This window comes from Dendrobates tinctorius, unplaced genomic scaffold (assembly GCF_039654945.1).
Source record: "Dendrobates tinctorius isolate UK_male_01 unplaced genomic scaffold, ASM3965494v1 ptg000016l, whole genome shotgun sequence".
Lineage (NCBI taxonomy): Eukaryota > Metazoa > Chordata > Amphibia > Anura > Dendrobatidae > Dendrobates > Dendrobates tinctorius.
In genome coordinates this window covers 30,917,413-30,932,282 of record NW_027361684.1, presented here as the reverse complement: position 1 = coordinate 30,932,282, position 14,870 = coordinate 30,917,413, and the positions used below count along the sequence as shown (strand labels likewise).

Sequence of the window (14,870 nt, the reverse complement as noted above, 5' to 3'; positions counted from 1 at the left end):
GCCCATTAGACCCTACTTATTACAGGACCTTACAGGCCACCATAGCTGGCTGTCCTGATGATCATTACTTGGCCTGAGGTTGCCATGATGACTACCGGCACCCTATAGTCTTGAGTGTCAGTATGTGCAGGCATTGCAGGACCTTAGGTATCCATGGTTACGTCCACTGTTGAAGTGACAGCTAGTTGCTAGTGGTCGTAACCATGGATACCTAAGGTCCTGCAATGCCTGCACATTGAGAAAGAGACATAGTTAATAAAAAAAAATCTACACTACATTTCTAATATTATTGTTATTACACCTACTACATATTGGGATAGGATCTTGGAAACGGGAATACCCCATTAAAGAGGGAGACAAATCCCTCAAATAACCATCTAAATACCTCTGTCACTATTGACAGTGGTATCTAAGGGGTTAAATGTTAGCGGTCTGTGCAAATATCAATCCTTGCCATTGCGGCAGGGTGTCAGCTGTGATATACAGCTAACACCCACTCATGACGGTGTCAGCTCTATAGCAAAGAGACTGTTAGGCTGGTTTCACATTTGCGCTTTATAGCGCAGCGACGGCCTGCGCACGGCGCCGCTAAGCCCTGCCCCCTCCCGGCTCCCTGTCCGCCCCATCCGGTCATCGCCGCCTACTAGCGCACATGGACGCTTGCGATCTGCGCACCCTATCTTTAGCATAGGGTGCGCAGATCGTGTGCTGGCCGTGCGCTAGCAGGATTTTGCTGTGCGCTGCGCACTTTTGAAGGTGCGCCGTGCGCGCCGAAATGCAACATGCTGCGTTCGGCACACACGGGCGCACCATCAAAAGTGCGCAGCGCACGGCAAAATCCTGCTAGCGCACGGCCAGCACACGATCTGCGCACCCTATGCTAAAGATAGGGTGCGCAGATCGCAAGCGTCCATGTGCGCTAGTAGGCGGCGATGACCGGATGGGGCGGACAGGGAGCCGGGAGGAGGCGGGGCTTAGCGGCGGCCGTGCGCAGGCCGTCGCAGAGCTATGAAGCGCAAATGTGAAACCGGCCTTTGTCCTGCGATTCGTGCTTAGGAGACCGGCCACCGCTGATAGACTGTAGATATGGCCGGTAACCTAGACAACCAGCAGTAAATGATAAAGCAAAAGATTTTTAATAAGAGATACATTTCAAAATTGATTATTTTTACAAGAACTTTATAATTTTACCCATCTAGCAGTTGAGAAATCCCTTTCAACATCACCTTTTAAAGTATAAGGTTTGCAAAGATGTTTTTACTGGAAATTTAGCTTTTTTTTATCATTCACCTGCATGTGGTGTATTGTTACTGATTGTATTGGGAACGGCCTGCATGCCATTTACATGCCACTTATCAAGACTTTACTTTGGCATCCAGAAAAGACGTTAATATAATTTTCCTGGCATAATAAAGCTACTTTGTATCATGTCATCACCACTTTTTAACATTGTAACATGAAAAGCATTTCAAAAAGTCAAATTTTAATATGTCTGACAGAAACCATATGTGGAACTCCATAAGGCATTACATGAGTAAGTTACTAAAGAGCTACTTGGCTGGGTAGATAATATAACAGTGACCGCAATGTTTAATGAACATCTTGGGAAATGTACAGTAAAATAAAAAACATAAAACGCCGAGAATAAAGAACTTACCATATATAGTAGAAGATTGCCAATCACTGAGCTGATAATAACTTCTGATTTGTAGCGCTCGGCCTTTACAATATGACCGTCCATGCATTCTAATAGACAATGTACCAGTCCAGGATTTTAGCAGAGTTGTGCTCTCTCAACTCTCAAAGCATAAGTTACTTGGTGCCTGGTGATTTTAGGGGATGACTCAAGAAATTGGCAATTGACGGTCCCTTTGGTATCTCTTCATGTAAAGATGATGAGGAAATTATTACACTGCGATAAAAGCGTCAAGCAGCAACCCCTGAGATTTCAGTATCCAAACACCACAACTAAATAAATGCATGGCAAGAGGTCTAATATCAATATGTGCTAATGAATACAGCAGAACAGTGCGCATGAAGCCTATGGCCTCATACTCACTGGCGATAAAATCGGACGACTGCAATCCGATTTTTAATCGGATTGCACTCTGACCCATGTTAGTGAATTGGTGACATCTCACTTGCGATTTTTTTCTCAGCCAAAGTCGGTCTGAGAAAAAAATCGCAGCATGCTGCGATTTGCAGCGATTTTCGCCAATAGAAGTAAATGGGTGCGATTAAAAAAACAGACCAAAAACGGACCATCCGGTTTCCATCCATTTTTAACGGATACATCACCATTCTGTGGTATAGAACACTGTAAATGGTCCTGTAAATGACTGTAGAAAAAGGCCAGGGTCACACTAGCGATTAAATCGGACGAATGCAATGCGATAAAAAATCGCATTGCATTCGTCCCAATGTTATTCTATGGTGCTGCTCCCATCATTCATTTTTTTATCGGATCCGTTCCTCGGACCGAGACAATCGCAGCATGCTGCGATTGTCACCGATTTTCGGATCGGAATCGCCAATGCAAGTCTATGGATGCGATTAAAAATCGCATTGAAAGCGCATCACACGTGTGACTTGCGATTAAATCGCACGACTTCTCCTGGTCAACAGGAAATAGTACGAGGCATGGCCAGGAAGCTTTGGGATGCAAATTTCTCTTGCAGCATATAAAAAAACCAGGAAGAACGCCTCCACGGAGTCCTCCATCATGTCCACGCCAGTCAATATGGAAATGCTGATAGTTCTGGTCCAGGAGAGGCCAGAACTATGGGACCAGAGAGATCCCCACTATGCTGACTGCACACGCAGGGAGGCAGCGTGGAGAAGAATCTGTGCGCAGATGTTCACTGGATATGCGGCAAGACCTCGGGAGGAACGGGAGCAAATTAGTGAGTGAAAATATGTGTGCACATAATCAAATCCCCAAATGTAATCTGCTCAATTTAAGTCCCAATATGTGTCGTCATTGCTCACATATCTGGACATAATTACTCCGCCATTTTTATTGTGTACATATTTTAAACATCTAAATTACAACTCCCTGACTGGTGGCACCATGACGAATTTGGCTTACAAATTTTGTAAAATTTAGCTAATTGTTCTGCAACCAAATGCAGTACTATCCTTGTTTTATGCGTAATATGGATGAATGGCCCCTAAACAGTGCTCCGTATGTCATCCGTAATCAAGGTGTGGTCGCGTATTTTGCGCATGTAAGCATCCGTATGGCATCCGTATGGCGAGATTTTCTCGCAGGCTTGCAAAATGGACATATAATGGAGCCCTATGACAGGGTTTATAACAGAAACCAAAGAATAGATATAGACACATAGAATGCATATATATAGATATATATATATATATATATTCTATGTGTCTATATCTATTCTTTCATTTCTTTATTAAACCTGTCAGTGTGAGTTTACTGTATAGCGCACTGAATTGCCGGATTTGCTAAAAGACACCGGGTGCGTATTTCTCGCAAGTCACATGTGTGGTTCGTGTGTAATCCGTATTTTTTGCGCACCCATAGACTTGCATTGGCGTACTACGGCCGTAGTACGCTGACAATCGCAGCATGCTGCGATTGGCACGGACCGTAGAATACGGATGAGAAATATACGCCTGGTGCGAGGTACCCCATAGAGAATCATTGGTTCGTGTCTAATGCATGCTTTTAGCGCCTCTCACTCGGCCGTATTCCTCGCCAATGTGACCCCGGCCTATCTGACGATAGCAGAACAGTATGCATGAAGCCTATCTGACGATAGCAGAACAGTGCGCATGAAGCCTATCTGACAATAGCAGAACAATGCACATGAAGCCTATCTGACGATAGCAGAACAGTGCACATGAAGCCTATCTGACGATAGCAGAACAGTGCGCATGAAGCCTATATGATGTACATTGTATGGGCTCGCTCACACCAGCGTGTACATCAGACTTTTTTTATCAGATAGCTCTCAGATAAATGTAATTCAATGGGGCAGTGCTGATGACTAGAGTTGAGCGACTTTTGGTTTTTTAGGGTCGAGTTTCGTTTCGTGAAACCCGACTTTTCCAAAAGTCGGGTCGAGCAAGATCGGCCGATTATAGGGAAAAGTCGGGGTCGTCCCGAAACACGAAACCCAATGTAAGTCAATGGGGAATAAAAGTCGGCAGTGAGAGGAGGACAGGAAACACACCTACAGTGCCCATTTGAATGCCAAAAGCATCAATTCTTCTTACTTAAGCTTGTCAACCTTAATTAACTTCATAATACAAGTTACGCACTGAAAAATGGGGGTTATTTGGCTAAAGTTGTGGGGGGGGTAGGGCTGGCTCCAGGTTTTCATGTGCCCTGGGCGAAAGAGCGCCCCTTTAACACATACCACAACTCATCATGCTCCGATACGGCAGAGAAATAGCGGTATAGTACAATGAAAAATACTTCACTTTTTACATCTCATGACGAGGCCCATCTATTTCTCCATACAGAATCATTGGTCCCATATAATGTTTGAAACAGTATATGATGAGCTCCACATAATGCTACAGTATATGTTGGTCCCCATGGATGAAGCTCCACTGTCTTATGGGCCCAAATAATGCTCCAAACATAATGGGCCCCATTTCTAATGCTCTAGTGTATAATGGGCCCTGTAAATGCTGCTCCAGTGTCTGATGTCCACCTTTGGAATGTTCCAGTGTATGGTGGGCCCCATCTATCATTCTCCAGAGTATAGTGCTCCCCAAAAATTGCTGTTCCAACATTGAAAACAATCAAATAAGTCTCCTCGCTAGGGAATCCCTGTACTAGTCTGGACTCCTCGTCGTCCCCATCTTCCATCTCACTGCACAGTATTTCAACCTTGCAAGTGCTGTGATCCTGAGCAAGCAGGGGGGCCCACTCGTTGGCGACGGCACTGGCACAGGGCCCCTGATAGTACGGTGATGTGTCTGATGGCGGGTGGGCCGAACCTGCACTTTCATCTGCAGCTTCCTCTTTGTCACCGTGTATGGTGGTATAGGGTGCGGGAAGGGGCACCTGAGTCTCATCAGGGTCAGAATCTGGCTCTGTACACTGCAAGGACAATGTAGTGCTCTGAATGAATGTACCAGCAGAATCATCTATCAGCGGCTGTGCATCAGTGCACTCCATGTCAGATTCATCTTGGCCTGGGTAATTCACCATTTCACTTGATAATCCAGGCATGGTATGTGAAAACAGCTCCATGGAGTAATCAGTAGTATGGCCTGAGTCATCCTTCAATCTTGGTTGGGGTGAAGGACACAAGGAAAGGTGTGGTTCATGAACATGAGCCTCCAATGACGACTCAGTGCTTTTACTTTTTACAACTTCAGAAGAGGAGGTGATAGAGCTGGAGGCTGAGTCAGCAATGTAAGACAAAACTTTTTCCTGATGCTCTGGCTTTAAAAGCGGTTTGCCAACTCCTAGAAAACTAAGCCTTCGAGGCCTTATGGAGCCAGACGATGACGCAGGCTCAACACCTCCTGCATTCGGTCCTATTTTGCTTTTGCCATTACCATCAGATCCACCACCAACACCATCATTACCAGCTGCCAACCCCCGCCCAATTCCATGGCCTCTTCCTCCAGCCTTCCTCATTTTTTGTAGAAATGTAGACAAAATCCAACAAACTATATAGTAATGTAAAACAAGGTACAAGGTGTCTATAGGACAGGGGAGATTTTGAATTTCTGCCCACACTTGTGGACACTGGACACTTATGGATTGTGTGAGGCCCACTGAATATCACAGCGCTATGTCACAGGCTCGATGGCACAGGTGTGAAAAAAGTGACTACAGGATAAGGGAGATTTTGAATTTCTGCACACACTAGTGCAGGGGTCCCCAACCGCCGGTCCGCGGCCCAGCACCGGGCCGCTGCAGTGCCCTTGCCGGTCCGCGGACACAAGGGGAGCCAGGGGCGGTCAGTGGTGTAGCGGGGGCTGGGGCGGCGTGCAGCAGTTCTTAGCGGCGGCCAGGGAGCGATCCAAGCAGCTCCGCTGCCTGCAAGAGGGAATAGCAGGAGCGGAGCTGCAAGGACCCGTCCAGCTTCCTACCCGCCGCCCGCGCTTCCTGTCTCTGACTGACACAGAGAGGAGAGCGCGGCCGCTGCTGTGTCAGAGCGAGGAAGCGCGGGCGATGCTGCGGACAGGTGAGAGGAGAGAGGTGGTGTCTGTGTGTGTGTGTGTAGCCTGGCCCTGTGTGTGTGTGTGTGTGTGTGTGTGTGTAGCCTGGCCCTGTGTGTGTGTGTGTGTGTGTGTGTAGCCTGGCCCTGGAGGAGATGGGGACATGAGGAGAAGGCCATGAGGGGAGTGATGGAGAGACAGGAGTGATGGGGTGAAGGCAATGATGGGGTGACGGCAGTGATGGGGTGAAGGCAATGATGGGGAGAAGGGAGTGATGGGGTGAAGGCAATGATGGGGAGAGGGGAGTGATGGGATGAAGGCAATGATGGGGAGACAGCAGTGATGGGGTAAAGGCAATGATGGGGTAAAGGCAATGATGGGGAGAGGGGAGTGATGGGGTGAAGGCAATGATGGGGAGAAGGGAGTGATGGGGTGAAGGCAATGATGGGGAGACAGCAGTGATGGATTGAAGGCAATGATGGAGAGATGGCAGTGATGGGGTGAAGGGGGTGATGGGGTGGAGGCAATGATGGGGAGAAGGGAGTGATGGGGTGAAGGCAATGATGGGGAGAAGGGGGTGATGGGGTGGAGGCAATGATGGGGAGAAGGCAGTGATGGGGTGAAGGCAATGATGGGGAGACAGCAGTGATGGATTGAAGGCAATGATGGAGAGATGGCAGTGATGGGGTGAAGGCAATGATGGGGAGAAGGGAGTGATGGGGTGAAGGCTGTGATGGATTGAAGGCAATGATGAAGAGATGGCAGTGATGGGGTGGAGGCAATGATGGGGAGAAGGGAGTGATGGGGTGGAGGCAATGATGGGGAGAAGGGAGTGATGGGGTGAAGGCAAAGATGGGGAGAAGGGAGTGATGGGGTGGAGGCAATGATGGGGAGAAGGGGGTGATGGAGCACTCATTCAAAACCTATGGTGAGTTGAGTCACATTATAAATGTTATTTAATTATAAGTATGCACTGCTACACTACAACCGCGTCCATAGCCCCGCCCCCTTATGACCAAAGCCCCGCCCCTGCCACACCTCCATCCCCGCCCTGCCGGGCCATGGAAGAATGGTCTTGCTTGAAACCGGTCCCTGGTGCAAAAAAGGTTGGGGACCACTGCACTAGTGGACATTGGACACTTTTGGATTGTGTGAGGCCCACTGAATATCAGAGCGCTATGTCACAGGTTCGAAGGCACAGGTGTGAAAAAAGTGACTACAGGATAAGGGAGATTTTGAATTTCTGCACACACTAGTGGACACTGGACACTTTTGGATTGTGTGAGGCCCACTGAATATCAGAGCGCTATGTCACAGGCTTGATGGCACAGGTGTGAATAAAGTGACTACAGGATAAGGGAGATTTTGAATTTCTGCACACACTAGTGGACACTGGACACTTTTGTATTGTGTGAGGCCCACTGAATATCAGAGCGCTATGTCACAGGCTCGATGGCACAGGTGTGAAAAAAGTGACTACAGGATCACAGAGATTTTGAATTTCTGCACACACTTGTGGACACTGGACACTTATGGATTGTGTGAGGCTCACTGAATATCACAGCGCTATGTCACAGGCTCGATGGCACAGGTGTGAAAAAAGTGACTACAGGATAAGGGAGATTTTGAATTTCTGCACACACTAGTGGACACTGGACACTTTTGGATTGTGTGAGGCCTACTGAATATCAGAGCGCTATGTCACAGGCAGAAATTGGCTAGTGTATCACAAGCTACAAGGTGTATGTAGAATTGGGCAGAATAGGAATCTCCCTAGAGTGTAGGTCTGTAAGAACGGAACAAGTCCTCCACTTATCCTTCCACAGTGACACACAAATAGCTTCACTGTGGCCGTGATAACAGCCGTTACACGGTACTGAGAGGAGCGTGCACGTACACGGCTGTCCGGTGTACGTAAAATTGTCAAGCTCTGTGTTTTTTAAGTATACGGACTGACACACGCTGTCTCTCTATAGTTTTGAATGTGATCAAACAGCAAATATATTTAACTGTTTGAAAGCTAGACAAAACTAGTAGGTGCAGGTCTGTAAGAACGGAACATGTCCTCAACTTATTCTCACAGAGTGACACACAGATAGCTTCACTGTGGCTGTGATAACAGCCGTTACACGGTACTGTGTGAGGAGCGTACACCGCTGTATGGTGTGAAAAAATGCACGCTCAGTACCTAAGCAGGACAAAAAAAAAAATTGGGATTGCTTTTAAAAAAGCAGTTTGCAGAGCAGTGGGTAAACAGCAATGCAGCTGTCAGGAAGCCTTAGAAGGCAGCCTAACAACCAACACCGCTGATCCACCACAATATAGCCTCCCCTTGCACTGCACACACAGTGACTGGTGTGTTGTACAGGCAAAATCGCTAGCAGCAGAAGCAGTTTTTTTTTCTTCCCTGCCTAACGCTCTCCCTACAGAATCAGCAGCAGCAACCTCTCCCTATGCTAAGATCGGCAGAAGTAAGATGGCGGTCGGCATGCACGCCGTTTTATAACCCCTGTGACGCCCACCAAAGCAAGCCAATCACTTGCATGCCCTTCTGAAAGATGGTGGTGACCCCTGCCTATGTCATCACGTTGCCCACAGTGTCCGTGGATCCTGATTGGCTGAAAAAGAGCGCAAAACAAACTTTTGAAATGCGACTTTGGCGCATAAGTCGCCGACCTCGTGGCCGACCTCATCCTAGGGTCGGGTTTCATTTCATGAAACCCGACTTTGCCTAAAGTCGGCGACTTTTGAAATTTTTCGACCCGTTTCGCTCAACTCTACTGATGACTGATTTAGAAAAACGTGGTACTCGGGTGTGATAAATAATAGTGACATTTTATTTGTAGTAATATCCAGACATGAGGAACAGACGTTTGGGTCTACAATTTGACCTTTATCAGTCCTCTGGACAAAGGAGTACTGCTTGAACATGAACAACGAAGAGATCAGCGGTGTCCACCGCTGTGTAAGAGGACCACTACAAATAAAATTTCACTGTTATTTATCACACCCGAGTGCCAAGTTTTCATATATATTGATGGGTCTGGATCCTACTTGTGCACCACCTACCAGAATTGCCCTGTCTATCTTCAAACTAATTTTTTTTCACTGTTACAATCTGCATTCACTTTGCAATTGGACGGCGTTCACCCATTCAAGTCTATGGGTATGTGGAAAACATTGGACTATACTCCGATGATATCTGAGTGCAGTTCGATTTTTGTGGACTCACAGAATGGAAAAAATGGAGAAGTTCTGTTCCCCATCTTCTCCTCATGGTGTGCTGACTCTTGAATCAAGCTCTGATCAGAGTGTCTTTTGCATAATCGGCCTGTTTATCTACAGCCGTCTGAGCACAGATAATCTAAGGCCGTCTGACCATAGCCTATGACAATGTATTTTGTCTCAATGCAGCATTATATTCAGAAATATTCACACTAGAAGCAATTCAAATATATTTGAAATAATGTAAGGGCAGACATAGTGCATGTGCCACCAGATCAGCTACACACGGAAGGGGATTTTTTTTCTGTTTAAAGATAGAAATAGCATTCTTCTTCTTTATAGACATATTGTAGTCGTACATAGAGATACATCTCTAATGTCAGTAAATCTCTATACACCTGTAGTAACGGCCCGGATTGGGGGGTGGTCCACTGCTTACCGCGACCAGACGACACAGACACCAGACGGAGGCAGATTTTGGTTGCAACAGGTCCGAATTTATTGGCCGTCCTCCTGACGACCGTAGCCATACACCGCAGCTCCTTTACAGCTCTCCATATTCAGGCCCGGGTACCTTCACCTTCCTTCAGTCATAGTGACGTTCCTCGCAGCTCTTTTGCTGGGGCTACCATAGGTCTATCTATCGCCAGCGCTTCATCAGTCCGAGGTCGTCATCCAATCGGTACCCCCGGGGCCTCGTCTGTTCTGCGGTTCTTCGTGTTGGGGCCACCCCCCTGATTGTCTCTTCCTATCAGTCCCCTGGTCGAGCTCTCCATCATTGTCAGTCCTCGGTACTGAGTCTTCTCCTCCTGAGCGCCTCCCAGGACTAGCCTAGCCTGGAACCCTGTCCTGTCCTATTTATCCCCTTCCTCGGGAATTTCCCTCCTGGGTTCCTATCTCCCCGCCCCCCATTACTAAGCGGTTTCTAAAGCCCTAAGCTGCTGTCAAATCCTGAACTATGCTCCCCCTGCCATCTTGTGGTCAAATCTAGGTACTGCACTCCTTTTCCATCTTCCCCAGCTGTTTCCCTTCTGTCATTACAAACATCTACAGTGCACAAACCGTCCCTTCTCCCTTCAGTCAAGTCTGTCCATCAAGTCACCATCCCCACACTCCTCCTTCCTTTGTCTATTGTCGTCCCCGACAATCGTACTTCCTACCTTCGTCGACTTAAAGCTTGCCCACTGTCTGTTGTCGGACCGGTTGTTGGGCCAAACCTGCCACACGCGGGGGGCCGAACCAAACCGGGAGCACCATGCTCCGAGCAGCCTACTGCTACTCGCCGGTGCGCACGCCACGTGACAACTTATTTCAGGTTGGCTAGGTCCACCCAGACTACTCTACAGCATGCACCTCCCACTACTCTCCCCTTCTGTTACTCTCAACTATCTGGAACGCCATGACCGAGGCCTTTCGCCTACCGGGTCATCGCTAACGCCCGCCTATCCTTTTGGGCGTGCGTGAGGTAGGGGACCTGACTGACGGACCACTGTCTGGTTCACTCTCTTCCGTTTTATCGTCCTTCAATTTTTAAAAAGAGTCATGGTCAGCGTTTTTACCCTACCCTGTCCCCGGGACCTGTTGCACACACTCTTATACATACTACACATTAAATCAACTTTCGGTATACCGTATACATGGTTGCCTTCGCTTTAATAACAATAAGGGTGACTCAACAGAGTAAGCCCTTTTTCTTTTTTTTTTTTACTTTAACTCCTTCTTTAAACACAATATTCCAAACACAAAATGGAAGTACTACCCTTCCTTTAACATTAGCACTTCCTCCCCCGCAAACATCCGTCTACAGTGCACAAACCGTCCCTTCTCCCTTCAGTCAAGTCCGTCAAGTCACCTTCCCCACACACCTATAATTTAAAAATATTTCCTATCAAATTACTAAAAAATAATGAAACAATTACAATAATCATATTGTTTAACTCTTATAAAGTGTTTGGCAAAATGGCACTAAATTAAATTACAGTTCATGTAGCATGAAAGATAAATCTCATGAAGTAAAGCTTATGTTAAAAAAGGTATTGTTGTTGCAAGTATAAATTAATGAACAAAACTTGTTTCCCAGTGAAGTAAACAGATACAGTGTATTGTCATTGTGTATATGCATGTGTTATGTGTGAGTATTTTATATATGCTTGTGTACTTGTTTCTGTATTGTGTGTGTGTGTGTGTGTATATATATATATATATATTGCTCAAAAAAATCAAGGGAACACTAAACAATACATGTATATATTGTACATGTGTATATATATATATATATATATATACATATATGTGTGTGTGTGTAATGTGTATGATGTATTAGCATGTGTATATGTTATTATAATGTGCCTAACATGAATTTGTGTGTAAATGTATGCGTTTATACGGGGGGGGGGGCCCAGACGCCAGTCTTGTACAGGGGCCTTTCAATGTCAATGTTCACCCCTGCATCCAATAGAATATGATCTATGTTTTCTTTCCACTTCTGTATCCAGTATGGCTTCCTACACATGTACAAATTTCAGTGGTTCAGTGAATGTAGCCACTGAAAATCCTTTACTTATGTTTCCACTTTACATTAAATTGTTAGAAGTGCAAAATATGGTAAAAGCAGAGAAGTCATAAAAAGTACAAAAATTCATTTTTCTTAGTGCTTCTTTTACTTCCCTACAAAGGGCTTGCTTGGAAATAACGGTCGGCTGATAATGGATCAGATTGTTGTTACAGAGTGCAAAGGATTGTCTCAGATATTAGGTTACATTTCCTTTGGAATAAGTTATGATCCGTATTTCTCAGATTGAAAATAATGTGATGCACATTCCCAGACATCTCTAGAGGTCTGAACAAGTGTCCTAGCCCCTAAAATAAAAATTACATCTGCCCTATTCGGAGCAGTTAATTTTATTATCCATGGCAAAATGGACTTTCATTTTACTTGATGTTCCTTTATTTGGCAGACAAGGTAGAAAACAAAGCCAGCGGCTAAAATTTCACATGGAAATCCTCTCCCAAGAAGAACCTGAGGGAACATGATGAAAACCAAAACAGTATTGCTTGTAAGCGAACAATTAAAGGTTTGCTCCATGTTCTTGGTAGGAGAAAACTTAGATTGTAGTGAACTGATTTCTGCTGCAAGAATAATGTTCTCCAAGATGGAATTCCTTGAAGTCTCTCATCTATTAAGCAGACAGGACATGGAGCCAGAATTACTGCAATATTAAACATAATGCTGAGGTATGATGATAGCAAATAATCTGGCTCTATCGACTATGTGAACAAGGACCTGACAAACACTTACTTTTAGTCTGTGTATCCTAGTCTGCCCTTGTTGAAATGCCACAGGGGAAAACAATAGTCTGGGAAAACCTATATTGTAAATTATGTATTTTGGATTGGTATGTTGGAGAATGCGGCACATCAAGATTGTGATGATCTGTTACTCTACATCACCGATAAACTAAGTATAAATGATAACTTCACATCTACTATACGTATAATATAAATTACTAAGGGGTTAACTCAATGCATAATATAAAGTAAAAAAGTAAATTTACATACAAAATAATGGGGTCCTCTGAAAACGTTGAACTATGGGTGAAAGAACAAGTCAAGAGATATGCATTAATTTCCGAATATACTCCTAGACCCCAATTCATCAAGACCGGTCTTGTTGAGGGTATATGGTGGTGTCAGATACTCCAGATTCATTAAGAAGTGCATACCTCCTAACGATTCAGGAGTGTCTGATAAGTGACATGCGCCTCCGAGCACTACTCCACAGATATCACTCCAGTCAGTGACTGGAATAAGATTTTTGTAGAAAGGAACGGCACAGCTTGCCATGAATTATACGACCTATGGCATCACTCCCCCATCCTGCTCCATCTCTGTCCATTTTGCCCAAAAGTAGCCAAAATATGCTTAAAAAAAACAAATGCCAAAATCGCAAAATTGTGAGACTTTTTAAATCATTTTACACCAATTTTCTAGTGTGAAAGCTTTGATAAATCAAGGTCTATGTTCACAATTTCTTATATCATGGATTTTGGGGAATTGTGTATAATATAGCGTGGCACTACTGCAGGGTGCGCAAGTAGGTTACCCAAACCAAAGCTCAATAGTGAAAAGTAACTTGGCACTCAAGGGTCCATAGAAGAAAATTTTATTATGTAGTCTGCCTAAGAAACAGTATATATTTTACACTTAAAAGGAATCTATCACAAGCCGGCGCCACCCCCATGACTGAATACCGAATGCTGCCAAGAAGAATAAAGTTTATAGTATTTCTTTCTGGCAGCGGGGCTCAAATTACGGGCATCGGGCAGGTACAAAACGCTATTAACCTGCATATTGACCCGATATCTGCAGGTTAATAGTATTTTTTACATGACAGGTTCTCTTCAATATTTAACTATAAATTCAGGATGAATGGTGTCTATAAATGCATTCAGAGAAAGCTGCATGATGGACGAGGACTGGAGTTTGGGAAAAACTGTTATATAGCCACTAATTTGATTTTCCATTGTGCAGAATGTTTGACACTATACTTTCTTTGCTCAGAATGTACCAAGTCTTTGCTTCATTGTACTGCTCTCATTATGTATCTACCATAAATATTTCAGCTCAGGAAAAAACAGTTTGTTGGAACCCCCAGATAATCAGCACCAAGGACAAATGCCCCAATTGCCCCTTTTTTTCTGCACTTCTGGTTTAGCTGACTTTAACAGAATAATTTCTGCTGAGCAATCACCAAGGTAGCATGGGACATTGTTGAGGTATGTACCAGAAGAAGAAAAGAGAAGAAAAAAAACATGAGGCTAAGACTGAGACCCACCAGAACAACAATTTGGTACAGTAATCTCAGTAAAACAGTAATCAATGATCAACTTTGAATTTGTCTCTAGCTATTCTTAACTAATGTTTCTTATTCATTAAAGCGATATCTAATATATAAAGCTCAAAGTGTGTATGTATGTATGTATGTATGTATGTGTGTGTGTGTATGTATGCATGTATGTGTGTATGTGTGAGTGTTTGTGTATGTACGGGATAGGCATCCGCACCGTCTCAGCTACAGCCACAAAATTTGGTACAGTCACATGTCTGGACCCCGAGAGCGTCCTAAGCTATGTTGTGAGGCGAAATTTTAACCCCGCGCGTTCCAATTCACCAAACAATTTTGCCCCTATCTACATAATGGGGTAAATGTGTGTGCGCGTCAAGCCCCGCCCCTCATTATGATGTCATAATGCCCCTATCTACATAATGGGGAAACAGTGTGTGCGTATCAAGCCCCGCCCCTCATTATGATGTCACAATGGTTGCCATGGCGACGCTGATGTCATCAAGCCCCGCCGCTCATTATGATGTCATAATAGTTGACTATGGGATGGAGGATGTGTGATGGGTATATGGGCACTGGACTGTGGGATGGAGGATATGTATGACGGGTATATGGGCATGGGCCTATGGGATGGCGGATATGTATGATGGGT

General features: G+C 45.1%; 1 protein-coding gene across 1 annotated transcript in view; it reads right to left on the bottom strand.

Annotated features, from left to right (window-relative positions):
- COL26A1 (collagen type XXVI alpha 1 chain) overlaps positions 1 to 14,870 on the bottom strand; it is a 799,303-nt gene that overhangs the window by 275,539 nt on the left and 508,894 nt on the right. The gene's annotated exons all lie outside the window — the stretch shown is intronic.